The sequence below is a fragment of the Pongo abelii genome, chromosome 23 (genome assembly GCF_028885655.2).
Source record: "Pongo abelii isolate AG06213 chromosome 23, NHGRI_mPonAbe1-v2.0_pri, whole genome shotgun sequence".
In the NCBI taxonomy this organism is placed as follows: Eukaryota; Metazoa; Chordata; class Mammalia; order Primates; family Hominidae; genus Pongo; species Pongo abelii.
The window spans coordinates 57,309,409-57,322,906 of record NC_085929.1 but is presented as its reverse complement, the minus strand read 5'-3'; the positions used below and the strand labels follow the sequence as shown (position 1 = coordinate 57,322,906).

The 13,498-nt window shown below is 45.2% G+C and overlaps 1 long non-coding RNA gene across 6 annotated transcripts; it reads right to left on the bottom strand.

The window, feature by feature from the left end:
- Positions 1 to 2,267: 2,267 nt before the first annotated feature.
- LOC112130591 (uncharacterized) lies at positions 2,268 to 13,491 on the bottom strand. Of its 6 annotated transcripts, none has more exons than XR_008517939.2 (6): positions 12,230 to 13,491; positions 11,916 to 12,025; positions 11,412 to 11,597; positions 10,745 to 10,910; positions 6,351 to 6,514; positions 2,268 to 3,811 (listed from the first exon to the last, which is right to left on the bottom strand). It is a non-coding gene; the product is annotated as an uncharacterized LOC112130591 (long non-coding RNA). The 6 variants fall into 6 exon arrangements; XR_008517937.2 differs by having other exon boundaries at positions 6,351 to 10,910; positions 12,230 to 12,339; positions 12,913 to 13,491; XR_008517936.2 differs by having other exon boundaries at positions 6,351 to 10,910; positions 11,404 to 11,597.
- Positions 13,492 to 13,498: the final 7 nt, after the last annotated feature.

Here is a 13,498-nt window from a genome sequence, read left to right as displayed (position 1 = left end):
ATCTGCCCTCCTTGTCCTCCCAAAGTGCTGGGATTACAGGTGTGAGCCACCGCCCCGGCCTGGAAAATTATTCCTTAGGAAAGGACCAGGCACTTGAGTGACAAACACCAGAAACGACATGGCAGAAGGAGCTCATGCAAGTCGGGAAGGGGGGGTATCGCCCTTCCAGCTCAGAGAGAGGCCTGTGGCCAGGGCCTGATTGAGCCTGCACTCTTTGGTGTCCCATCACAATTTATATTTTATGCCAATTACAGTATTTTTCTAAGAATGGCATTTACTTGGCTGGGCAGTGATTCACACCCGTAATCCCAGTACTTTGGGAGGCCAAGGTGGGTGGGTCACTTGAGCTCAAGAGTTTGAAACCAGCCTGGAAACATGTCTCTACCAAAAATAAAAAAAAATTGGCTGAGCCCAGGAGGCAAAGGCCCAGGAGGCAAAGGCCGAGCCCAGGAGGCAAAGGTCGCAGTGAGCTGAGCTCACACCACTGCATCCAACCTGGAGGGCAGAGTGAGATCCCACCTCAAAAAAAAAAAAAAAAAAAAAAAAAGCCATTTACTAGTTTATGCTTGCCTTCTTGACTTGGGTTGGCTGTCAACCCTCTGTGATGCCCTAGGCTCCAAGCATGGTGCCCGGCAAACAGTAGGTGCTTAGCAGACATGTGAATGAATGAATGAGAGAGCTTATGGTCTCTAACCCAGTCTGGGGCATCAGGTCTTTGCCATAACAGTCTTTTCCATTTTAGAAGCACTAAGAACATTCCCCATTTCTAAGGTTCAAGGAGTCTGGGCCTATTAACCACTCCCTGCCTTTCCCAAAAAATCCAGATCTCTTCCCAGATTTCAGAGAGTTTGACCTCAACTTTCCAGATTTCCTTTTGATCCCAAGTCTTTTCACCAAACTGGTTCATCTGGACATCCACATAAATGACCCATCCAATACCCTGGTCAGTCAGTTCCTTGATTTCTGATCTGTCAACAGTCTTTAATACTCAACTGTAGTGACCTCTCCCACAAAAGGGGCCTCCAGGATCTACCTTCATCTGGAACTGCAGCAAGCTTAAGATCTTTTTTTTTTTTTTGAGACAGGGTCTCACTCTGTCACCCAGGTTGGAGTGCAGTGGTGTGTCCCTAGTTCACTGTAGCCTCAAACTCCTGGGCTCAAGGAATCCCCCTGCCTCAGCCTTCTGAGTAGTTAGGAGCACAGGCGCACACTACCATACCTGGCATTTTGTTTTTGTAAAAACAGGGTCTCACTATGTTACCCAGGTTGGTCTTAAACTCCTGGGTCCAAGCCCAAGCGATGGCCTCCCAGACTGCTGAGATGACAGGCATGAGCCACAGCATCCAATCTGAAGTCTTATAGTCTCAAATTTCATCTTAGATCCTAACCCCCAAAACCTTCCTCAAGCCTCTCCCCTTCCTTCCCTCCCGCTTAAAAGATGGTCACTCCCAGGTCCCATGAGTGTAAAGACCATGAGATGGGGGATACTGCCCGCAATTTTATCTGTGGACCTCCCGTCTTGCCCCCAGAGCACAGACGGAAGATCGTCGGCCTTAAAGTCTGAAAGAGGGGAGCCACTCTTCATTTTGCACCAACTTGTTGAATGTGGGCAAATTACTCAATCCCTCCAGATCTTGGTTTCTTCCTCTGAGCAGTGGTGCTGTGAGGACCACATGTCGTGTGTAAGCCCCAGACACAGGCCCTGTTTGTTGGTGATCATTTAAGGCTCACCTTTCCCCTGCTCCTCACACTGGGGCCATGGCCTCCCAGTCCCCCAGGGCTGCTCTGTGCAGCTCAGGGATACATTAGTGAAAAGCCAGCATCTCTTTCCTGAGGGGGTTTATGCCCCTTACATCATGCACATTTTATCAAAGTTGCACCTTCCTCGTGTGCTCCTCAGAGCATCATTGTATGGATGAACAAATGGGGGTCCACAGGGAGCTGAATATCCCTCCTTGAAGTTCTCTCCTCCTCCGGCCTGTGGGCCACGGGCACTGGGTTTTCCTCCCTGACCACCACCCGTTGTCAGCGTCCTTCCAGACTCCTTCTCCTTCTCCTTCGATGACAAATCAAGATGTTGTGAAGTGACCATTTTAACGCTTTTTTCCCTCTGTGGTGCACGAATGGCATAGACATTACAAAGCACAAAATTGACTGGACTTAGAAGGGAGAGTTGGAGTCGCAACAGTTTCCACAGTCCTGACCACAGCAGTTCTAAAAAGTCAGAGAACATTTTCTGACAACTTTCTGAGAGATTAGAAAACAAATGCAAACTATCAGTCTTTATTGTACTCATATTTCACAGAAATCACAAACACAAAATAAATATGCCAATGGTTAAAACTGCAAACAGACATATTTAATAAAGATGAAAATTAAGAGCTCTACCTTCACCATGGTGACGTCCTAACGCCACCATTTCCCGAATCTTGATTTTTATGCAGCCAGGTCTCTGATCACTGCCTCCTACTTTTCTTGGTCTCTTGCTGCATTACTACAATACCTACTTTTTTTGTTTTTTTTTTGAGACAGGGTCTTGCTCTGTCACCCAGGCAAGAACGTAGTGGTGCAATCTCAGCTCACTGCAACCTCTGCCTCCTAGGTTCAAGCAATTCCCCCACTTCATTCCTCAGAGTAGCTGGACTACAGGTGTGTGCCACCACACCTGGCTAATGTTTTTATTTTTTGTAGAGACAGGGTTTCATCATGTTGCTCAGCCTGGTCTCAAACTCCTGAGCTCAAGCAATCCACTCACCTCAGCCTCCCAAAGTGCTGGGATTACAGGCGTGAGCCACTGTGTCAAGCCTTTTTTTTTTTTTTTTTCAACTCCATAAGAAATGTGCTTCAATTACTATTACTGTGTAACAAATTATCCTCAAATTTAGTGGATTAAAACAATTAAGTTGTTATTTATAATTGTTTGTTTTGGGGGTGGAAATTCAGGAAGGGCTCCAGTGGGAAGTTCTTGCCTGGGTCTCTTGAGGTTTGTTTGCAGTTGGAGGTGAGCGTGGCTCGAGGTCTGAGACAGTTCATTCAGAAGGTTGGCAGTGGATGCTGAGTGTGAGCCGGGGGGTCTGCTGCGGCTGTCACCAGCATATCCACTGGGCTCTCCTGCATGGTGGTCTCAGGGTAGTTTCTTTTCTTTTCTTTCTTTTTTTTTTTTTTTGGAGACAAGAGTCTCGCTCTGTCACCCAGGCTGGAGTGCAGTGGTGTGATTTTGGCTCACTGCAACCTTCGCCTCCCGGGTTCAAGTGATTCTCCTACCTCAGCCTCCCGAGTAGCTGGGATTATAGGTGCCTGCCAGCACGCCCAGCTCATTTTTTTTGTATTTTTAGTAGAGGCGAGTTTTCGCCATGTTGGCCAGGCTGGTCTCAAACTCCTGACCTCAGGTGATCCGCCCACCTCAGCTTCCCAAAATGCTAGGACTACAGGCAAGAGTTACCGCACCCAGCCAAGGGCAGAGTTTCTTACATGATGGCTGGTTCCCATCAGAGTGAGGATCCTTGGAGGGCATGCCCTTTTCTAGTCTAACCTTGGAAGTCCTACAGCATCACTGCTGCTGTGCCTATTGGTCAAAGCAGTTGCAAGCCTACCCAGCTTCAAGAGGGGGGTCACAGACGCTACCCCTCCATCGGAAGAGTGTCAAAGAACTTAGGAGCTGTGTCATAAAACCACTACAAATCTCCAGTCCATGTGTCATGAAACCACCACAAACCTCCAGTCCACTGAACCTCGCTCTTTCCTCAATGTCCTCTCAATTGTCAACTTGTCCTTCTCTTCTGGATCATTTCCATCAGCAAACAAGCATAACCTATGTTAAAGAAAATGGTAATTCTCACCTGATGGTACAGGACATCCAAAATCATGGCATTTACAACACTGTTATGCCTTAAAGAAAGTGACAGTAGGCCGGGCGCGGTGGCTCACGCCTGTAATCCCAGCACTTTGGGAGGCTGAGGTAGGTGGATCCCAAGGTCAGGAGATCGAGCACAATGGCTAACACAGTGAAACCCAATCTCTACTAAAAATACAAAAAATTAGCCAGGCATGGTGGCGGACACCTATAGTCCCAGCTACTCGGGAGGCTGAGGCAGGAGAATGGCATGAACCTGGGAGGCGGAGCTTGCAGTGAGCCAAGATCACGCCACTGCACTCCAGCCTGGGTGACAGAGCCGAGACTCCGTCTCAAAAAAAAAGAAAAAATCCTTCTGGTTTAAGAAAGAAATCTCACACATAATTACACCTTTCAGAAAACAGATTTCTATCAGTGCAGAAGATGATTATAACATGCATCAGTTGAAGTTTTTAAATAGACTGCTACTATCAGGAATTTTTTTTTTTTTTTTTTTTGAGACACGATTTTGCTCTGTCGTCCAGGCTGGAGTGCAGTGGTGCCATCATAGTTCACTGCAACGACCGCCTCCCAGGCTTAAGCCATTCTCCCTGCTTCAGCCTTCCAAGTAGCCGGGACTACAGGTGTGTACCACCACACCCAACTCATTTTTGTATTTTAGTAGAGATGGGGTCTCACCATGTTGGCCAGGCTGGTCTCAAACTCCTGAACTCAAGTGGTCCGCCTGCCTCAGCCTCCCAGAGTGCTGAGATTACAAGCATGAGCCACCACGCCTTGCCAGGAAATTTTTTAAATCTCTGAAATCTGAATGTCTTACTAGACTCCTTCATATAACGTACATGCCCAAAGACACTTTCATAATAACTGAATAAACAACAGGATTATACACTTTCATCAAAGTCTTTGCACTGCAGCAGGTCATAGCCCCAAGGAGGACAGCACTGCAGCCTCGACAAATCTCTCTCCGACATACAAATTTTGGAGAGTTTTCCATTTACTGCAATGAGCACAAAGGGAACAGGCCCAGCAAAGCATGCCAGGAGCTATCAAGCTGGAGAATGTTTGGCGAGCGCTTCTCAGATTTCCCCAATTCCTCCCAAAGATGCACTAAAGTTGGTGATGACAGGGCTCTGCCTGACAGGGAGAGTCCCTGATAGGTTATTGGAGACCCTGAACAGAGATTTACCAGGCCTCTTTTTTTTTGGGAGGGGGGAACGGAGTCTCGCTCTGTCGCCCAGGCTGGAGTGCAGTGGCACGATCTCCACTCACTGCAAGCTCCGCCTCCCAGGTTCGCACCATTCTCCTGCTTCGTCCTTCCAAGTAGCTGGGACTACGGGTGCCCGCCACCACGCCCGGCTAATTTTTTGTATTTTTTAGTAGAGATGGGGTTTCACCGTGTTAGCCAGGATGGTCTCGATCTCCTGACCTTGTGATCCGCCCACCTCGGCCTCCCAAAGTGCTGGGATTACAGGCATGAGCCACCGCGCCTGGCCGGCTATCAGGCCTCTTACACCCACAAACTTGTCATCCTGGAATTCCCAGCATAATTACCTAATTTGATTAACAAAAACTGTCTATTTTTTTTTTTTTTTGAGATAGGGTCTCACTCTGTCACCCAGGCTGAAGTGCAGTGATGTAATCTTGGCTCACTGCAACCTCCGCCTCCTAAGCTCAAGCAAACCTCTCACCTCAGCCTCCCAAGTAGCTAGGACTACAGGCACCCACCACCATGCCTGGCTAGTTTTTGTATTTTTTTTGTAGAGACAAGGTTTCACCATGTTTTCCAGGCTGGTCTCCAGCTCCTGGGCTCAAGTGATCCACCCGCTTCGGCCTCCCAATGTGCTGGGATTACAGGCGTGAGCCACCATGCACAGCCTCAAAAACTGTTTTTATCCTCTGGATCTAATAGCTAAGTTCTAAGTACAATCTTGCTACACAGGCCACAGGATAAGAGACCAGGCAGCTGGGAGGATGGCACTTCTTCCCTCCCCTGCCTCACTTTCTCACCCACCCACCTTATTTCCTGCAGCTTCAAACAAACTACTTGCATGTGAATCCTCGTTTCAGCTACTTCTTCTGAAGGAATCCAATCTAAGGCATCCTGTTATTTGTGACACTCATACTTAAATTATCAAATCTTAAAGTTAATCAATAGTTTTACCCTTTTCCTGAACAATACAAGGACCTGAGAAGTATTTAACTGTTTACTCCAGTCCCAACTTAAATTTTATTATTATGCATTTTAATATTCTTTATTTTTCCTTTTTTTTTCTGGTTTTTTAGACAGAGTCTCACTGTCATGCAGGCTGGAGTGCAGTGGTATGATCTTGGCTCACTGCAGCCTCGACCTCCCGGGCTCAAGCAATCCTCCTGCTTCAGCCTTCCAAAGTACTGGGATTATAGGTGTGAGCCACTGTGCCTGGCTATTATTTTTCTTTTCAAGACCCATAGGAATTGTTACTGTTGCTTTAAGCCATCAATGTTTACTTAGATTTACCCGAATGTCACCTCTTTCTGTATTCTTCATTCCTTTTTTCTTGTCAGATCATCCTGTGATACGAATTCCTTTTGCCTGAAGTACACCTTTTAAATGTTTCTTCAATGAGAATCTTCGGTAGTAAACTCAGTTTGTCCAAAAATGTCTTCATTTTGTCCTGGTTCCTGAAAGATATTTTTACAGGATACAGAATTCTGGGTCATTAGCTTCCATTATCACCTCGAAGGTCTCGTCCATTGTCCTCCTCTGGCTTTCCTTGTCACTAGAAAATGTCATCTCTCAGTCACTCCCTTGAAGGTCATTTTCCATGCATCTCCAGCTGCATTGAGGACTCTTTTGTCTTTGGTGTTCTGAAGTTTCAATGTGGTCTATCTAGGTGTGGGTTTATTTTGTATTTTTTTCTGCATGAGGTTCTCAATTATATAAATTTATATGAATTTATCAATTATGTGACTTTCATTAGTTTAGAAATTTCATAGCCATTATCTCTTCAAATATTTCCTCTGTTCCAGTCCATCTCTTCTCCTTCTGGCACTCTAATTAGGCTCATGTTGGATTTTCCTATTCTAGCCTTTATGTCTCTTAACCCTTTTTCCAGGTTTTCCATATCTATGTCTTTCCAGGCAGCATTCTGTATACTTTATTCATATTTATCTTTTAGCTCATGAAGTCTCTCTTTGGTTATTTATAATCTTCTGTTAAAGCTGCATACTAACTTTTTAATTTAGTTGAAATTAAAATTCAACTAAAATTCGAACTAAATTAAAACTTTCCTTTTAGAACTTCCATTTGGTTCTTTTCAAACTGCTTGACTATTCTTTATAGTTTTGTGGGTTTTGCACATATTTTCTTCCTTTTTCTTTTCTTTAGAGACAGGGTCTCACTGTGTTGCACAGGCTGGAGTGCAGTGGCATGATCACGGCTCACTGTAGCCTCAACCTCCCATGCTCATGTGATTCTCCCACCTCCCGAGCAGCTGGGACTACAGGTGCATACCACCATTTCTGGCTAATTTTTTATTTTTTTGTAGAGACAGGGTCTTACTATGTTGCCTATGCTGGTCTTGAATGCCTGGGCTCAAGAATTCTCCAGCCTCGTTCCCAAAGTGCTGGGATTACAGGCATGAGCCACCACACCCAGCCCTAAAACATATGCAGATGTAAAACATAACAACACCAATACAGAGGACGGGAGGAAGAAATGAAAACACACTGCTATAAGGAGGCTCTTACATTATACGTGAGATGCTATAACATCATGTGAGGGTAGACTACGACAAGTTAAAAATGTATATTATAAATCCTAGAGAAAACATTTTAAAAATTACAAAAAGACACAATTAATAAGCTAAGAGTGGTAATAAAACAGAATACTAAAACATACTTGATCAGTCCATCAGAAAGCAGAAAAGAAGTGGAAATGGAACAAAGGTAAGATGGGACAAATAAAACAAATAGCAAGATGGTAGATTTAAACCCAATAATGTCAATGATTACATTAAATAGAAATGATCTAAACTCAGACTGAAAGGCAGAGATTATCAGAATGTATTTAAAAAGTGAGACACAAACTATAAGCTACCTCAAGAAATGAAATGTTAAATATAAACACCAAGATAGGCTAAAAGTAATAGACTGGAAAGAAAGAAAAATAAATGAGCCAGGTGTGGTGGCTCATGCTTATAATCTCAGCAGGGAGGCCAGGGTGGGAGGGCAGCATGAGCCCAGGAGTTCGAGACCAGCCAGGACAACATAGTGGGACCCCATCTACACACACACACACGCTAGCCAGGTGGTGGCACACACCTGTAGTCCCAGCTACTCAGGAGGCTGAAGGATCGCTTGAGCCCAGGAGGTCAAGGCTGCAGTAAGCTGTGATAGCGCCACTGGACTCCAGCCTGGGCAACAGAGTGAGACTCTGTCAGAAAGAAAGAAAAGAAAGAAAAAGAAAGAGAGAGAGAGAGGAAGAGGAAGAAGGAGAAAGAAAGAAAGAGAAAGAAAGAAAGAGAAAAGTGAATTAGAAGGAAAGATCAGAATCAATGGAATAAAAAATATATACACAATTGAGGGTAATCAATGAAACCAAAAGCTGGTTCTTTAAAAAACTCCATAAAATTGATAAACCTCTAGCTAGACTAATCAAGAAAAAAGAAGACATAAACAACTTTATCAGGAACGAAAGCACAAATATCATTATAGATTCAGCAGATATTAAAAGAATTATAAAACTATAAACAACTTTATGCCAATAAACTTGACAATGTAAATTAAATGAACAAACTTCTTGAAAGACACAAATTACCAAAGCTGGAACAAAAAGACATAGAAAAATCTGAATGGCCTCATAATTACTAAAGATGTTGAATTACCAATTAAAAACCTTTCCACAAAGAAAACTCCAGATCCAGATTGCCTTACTGGTGAATTCTAGCAAACATTTAAGGAAGAAATAATACTAATCCTACATAAACATTTCAGGAAACAGAAAGCAGAAACCTTCCCAACTCATGTTATGAAGCTAGAATGTCACTACTGAAAATGTGGAGAAATCGTATCACCAAAGAAACTACAATCTAGTTTGTCAAACCCTCTGACAATTGAGCTCCTAAAGTAATCCCTACAAAAGCCAGGAGGCATTTGATCCCATAGAAGAAACTATGCAGCCTCCAAGAAGGTTCCTCTCCAGTGTCCTCCTAGATGTGGACACGAAGTGTAACAGACAAGGAGAAACATTCCAGAAAACTGAGCCGGCGCTGCCAGGAAAGGGGACTTCACTATTTATGCTCAATAGGATTTGGCAAGTGCCACAGACCAGAGATTGGGTCTAAATATGGGGTCTTTGTAGTATTTGCCCAATTCTTACTCTTTTGTTTTGTTTTGTTTGTTTTGTTTTTTTGAGACGGAGTTTCACTCTTTTTGCCCAGGCTGGAGTGCAATGGCGCGATCTCGGCTCACTGAAACCTCCGCCCGCTGGGTTCAAGCGATTCTCCTGCCTCAGCCTCCCAAATAGCTGGGATTACAGGCATGCGCCACCATGCCGGCTAATTTTGTATTTTTAATAGAGACGAGGTTTCTCCATGTGGGTCAGGCTGGTCTCTAACTCCCAACCTCAGGTGATCCGCCCACCTCAGCCTCCCAAAGTGCAGGGACTACAGGCATGAGCCACTGTGCCCGGCCCTTAATCTTTCTTTGTATGTTTGGGACACATAAAATATGTTTTAGTTTATACATCATTGGATTAAACTAGTGTACACTGAGTTTGTTGGAGGATGAATGACAAATCTTTTATAAGTCACTGGACCACAAGGATCTACCTCTGGACCTGAAGGAGCAAATTGCATATAAGTCAGAGAACCTAAATTTTGAGCTGGATGCTGCAACTAGTTAGAACTTTTACAGTGGTCTCCCTTAAGGATAAAGTGAGTGAGTTTTGTAAACAGGAAGTAGAGAGAGCATGGCCAAAGGGGCAGATGGTCTCCTAATATCAATTTTCCACTTTTCCCATAATTTTAGAATCCCTAGCCAGCACCCACACCTGGCCTTTATCCATTCACCTGCCGACACACACTCAGGTTGCTTCCTAATTTGGCTATTGTGAATAATGCTGCAATGAACATGCTGGTACTGATATCCTCCAAGATATTGATTTCATTTCCTCTGGACATACATCCAGAAGTGGGATTGCTGGATTGCATGGTAGTTCTGTTTTAATTTTTTACTGTATTCCATAATGGTTGTACCAATCTACATTTTCACCAACAGTATACAAGGGTTCTCTTTTCTCCACATCCTCGCCAACATTTGTTATCTCTTGCCTTTTTTTTTTTATATATAATAGCCAACCTAACAGGTGCGAGGTGGATCGCGTTGTTGTCATATCTCGTTGTGGTGTTTGCATCTCCCTGATTAGTGATGTTGGGCCCCTTTCATATAACTGTTGGTCATTTGCATGTCTTCTTTGGAGAAATGTCTATTCAGGTCCTTTGCACATTTTTAAATTGGGTTATTTGGCTTTTTGCTATTGAGTTTTGTAAGTTCCTTATACATTGTGGATATTAACTCCTTATCAGATACATGATTTGCAAATACTTTCTCCTGTTCCATGGGTTGTTGATTGTACCCCTTTACTATCTTGAAAAGAAATTTATAACCTATTTTTTTTAATTACACAATGGTCTAATGAAGGGATAGAGAGAGGAGAATGGCAGCCAGGTCATGTCACATACATCACAAATCCACTCCACATTCTCATCTTCCCATCAGTGCAAACCACCAAGGAGTCCAGGCTTCATTCAGCCAACCAGGCACAGTCATAACTACTCCCAGGCCTTGAGCCAAAATATGGAATCAAAGATTCTCTTTGAAGTGCACCCATGTTGATAAATTTGCACTAACCTACAATTCATTCTTGGCTTTGTATCCTCACAGTCCATTCTTGCATGTATTCCCCTCGCCTTTTTTTTTTTTTTTTGAGACGGAGTTTAGCTCTGTTGCCCAGGCTGGAGTGCAGTGGCACGATCTCGGCACAGGCTCAGGGGGCTGCCATGGTGCCAGAGAAGACCTGGAGCAGGAAGTGCAAAGACACACATCAGAGATGCAGCTCTGTGTCCACTGCAGTTAAAGGTGGGCTGAGGGCATCAGTCAAGACACCATCTCCTGCACCCCTCAGATCTAGTCAGCTACAACATTGAGTCTACTCTGTTACGATTCTTCAAAGTAAAGGCTAGTTACAACTTAATGAAAAAGCCTTAATACAAGAGGCTTAGTAGAACAAATAGAATCCCCACTGCTACAGCTTCTCCCAAGTAACAGACATTCAGCAGCCACCTCCTCCTTGGCCTCACCCTCACCAGCATTCCACCTTGTCCCCATGGCTTGCCTGGTGACGCCGCCCAGACCTTCACCCTGAGGCATCTGAGCCCTTAGAGGCTATGGCTGCTGAAAAGACCTTTTCATTGTCATTACTTGGCATGGAAGCACCATGACAGACCTAGATGAATCCTCTAAGTGCCAGACCAATGCCTGCTTGCCCCGTTACGCAGCAGCCACACTACCTTCTCACCGTTTATCAGGATCAAGTATCCCCTCCTTTGTGGCCTGCTGGTCCACCAGTATGAGGAGCTGAGAGTAACCTGGTGGTCTTTGCAGATTCAGGCTCAGTGGAGGTATCCTTCCTGCAACCAGCAGGAGTGCCCTCGTGGAAGTGTTCCTACCTGGGAAACAGGCTCTAATCCAGCAGATCCCAAGGCTGTGGAGACAGAATGTACAAATTCTACGTGTGAGTCACTGGGAATGATGGTGAGAAGTAGCTAATCCCAACACTTGGGTTCCTGGACCTGTGTCTTTGTTCTCGGATCCACATGATGTATCTACTGGGGGCAGAGCACCATATATTAGACTCTGATTCAGTGTATATATCCCAACTCCTCAGGATACTGTCCTAGAACCAGGACCTCAGCTAAGCCCTTAAGAAGTCATCCCATCTTTCCAGTAGCCTAGCTGCTTTTACGTAACGCAGGATATTAGAGAAGCAGTGGATCCCATGGTAATCCACACACTACCATACCTCTTTCACTATAAAATGGCTTTCTTGGCCTGAGGCAATGTGATCCGTGATCCCATGTTGGTACATGGAGCATGCTTGAAGCTCCTGGATAGTGATGCTGGCCTGGGACCCTGTGGATACAGAAGACAAACCCTTATCCAGAGCAGGTGTCAACTCCAGCAAGGATGAAGGACTGTAACCAACTTGCCACTAAGTAACTAGTTGGGGTGCTCTAGGGATGGTATCTCAGCGGGGGCTCAGCACTGATCACTTTCAGCAGGAGTAATCATGAGACAAACCTTGAGAAAAGAAGGCTTGTGCTGGCGGACACTAACCTGTGCTCCTTCTGCATGACGCCTCCACTCACAGTCCTCTGTTCAAGCACAAGGGTAGCCAGGGGCACAGCTGACTGACATCCCATCCACCCTGCTGTTCAGCGACTCCTCTGCAGTATTAACACGAGGCAGAAAGATGCACATATTGTGTGGCTACTCCTGTAGGTCCATCTTCCCCTCTTGCTCTTTTCAGGCCCCTGACCAGCCAGCAGGATGTCACAACCCAGAAGTTCATATGCGTCCCTCCCTCAGGCCACTACTCTGTCCACTCCTTCCATACAAAGTGGATATCTACATGAACTGCTGGAAGCTCAGCCCCATGGAGGACTTCCTATTATCGTCCTTTAGGGTCACCCTGAATGGGACTGTAGTGTACCTGTGGTTCATTTTCAGTTCATATCAACACATCAAACTGACCCATATACGAACCAGACCAGAATGCTTGTCTGCTAAGGGAGAAATATCAGTGCAAAGCAGATGTGGGGCCACACTGCCACCTCTTCCTGTAAATGACTGTTACCCACTAGACACACTTGGGTCCAAGCCCAAGGCTACCTTTTTCATTGTACCATCAACGCTACTGAGCCTCTGACCTACTGACTTGGAGGATCTGACAATAGCTCGCTTGGGCAGACCCTGTCGCATGGTCACTGAAGTCCCACCAGCAGATGCTCGGTCTCTACCTGGGTCTGGTGTCTGGTAGTGTGCCTGATACTGCTCTCACTTGGTGAGTAGTTCTCTGCTGCAGGAAGCATGGTCTTGTCCAAGAACTCTAGGACAGTGCACTGCAACTCTTCCGTTGGAGTTTGCCAGAGATGCCATATAGGGTCCTTCCTACCCCAAATAAGCCCCCCGGTAACCCATTGGATCTATGCAGCAGGGAAGCCCATCTCCCAATCCAAATCTTTAGCAGAGCCCTCTTTTTCTCTGGGCCCCACTCAAAGCTGGCAGTTTTCCCGTTACCCAATAAAGGGGTCAGAGAGGTATCCTCTAGTGTGGTGCATGCTGACTCCAAAACACACAGGTGCATCAATGCTGTGCCTCTTTCTTCCTTGTAAGGATGCAGGATGCAATAACTTGTCCCTGGCTTGCCCTCAAACGCTGCACCCCTGAGAATGTCACTGATATGGCAGGCTCCAGAACTTCTGAGGGCTTCTTGCTCATCCTCTGACATGCATAGCCTTCTTCACCATGTCCAACTAGTATGACGTCATCAATGTTATATAGAATATAAATGATAAGCTACCTAAGGACTATTGTGACAGAGAA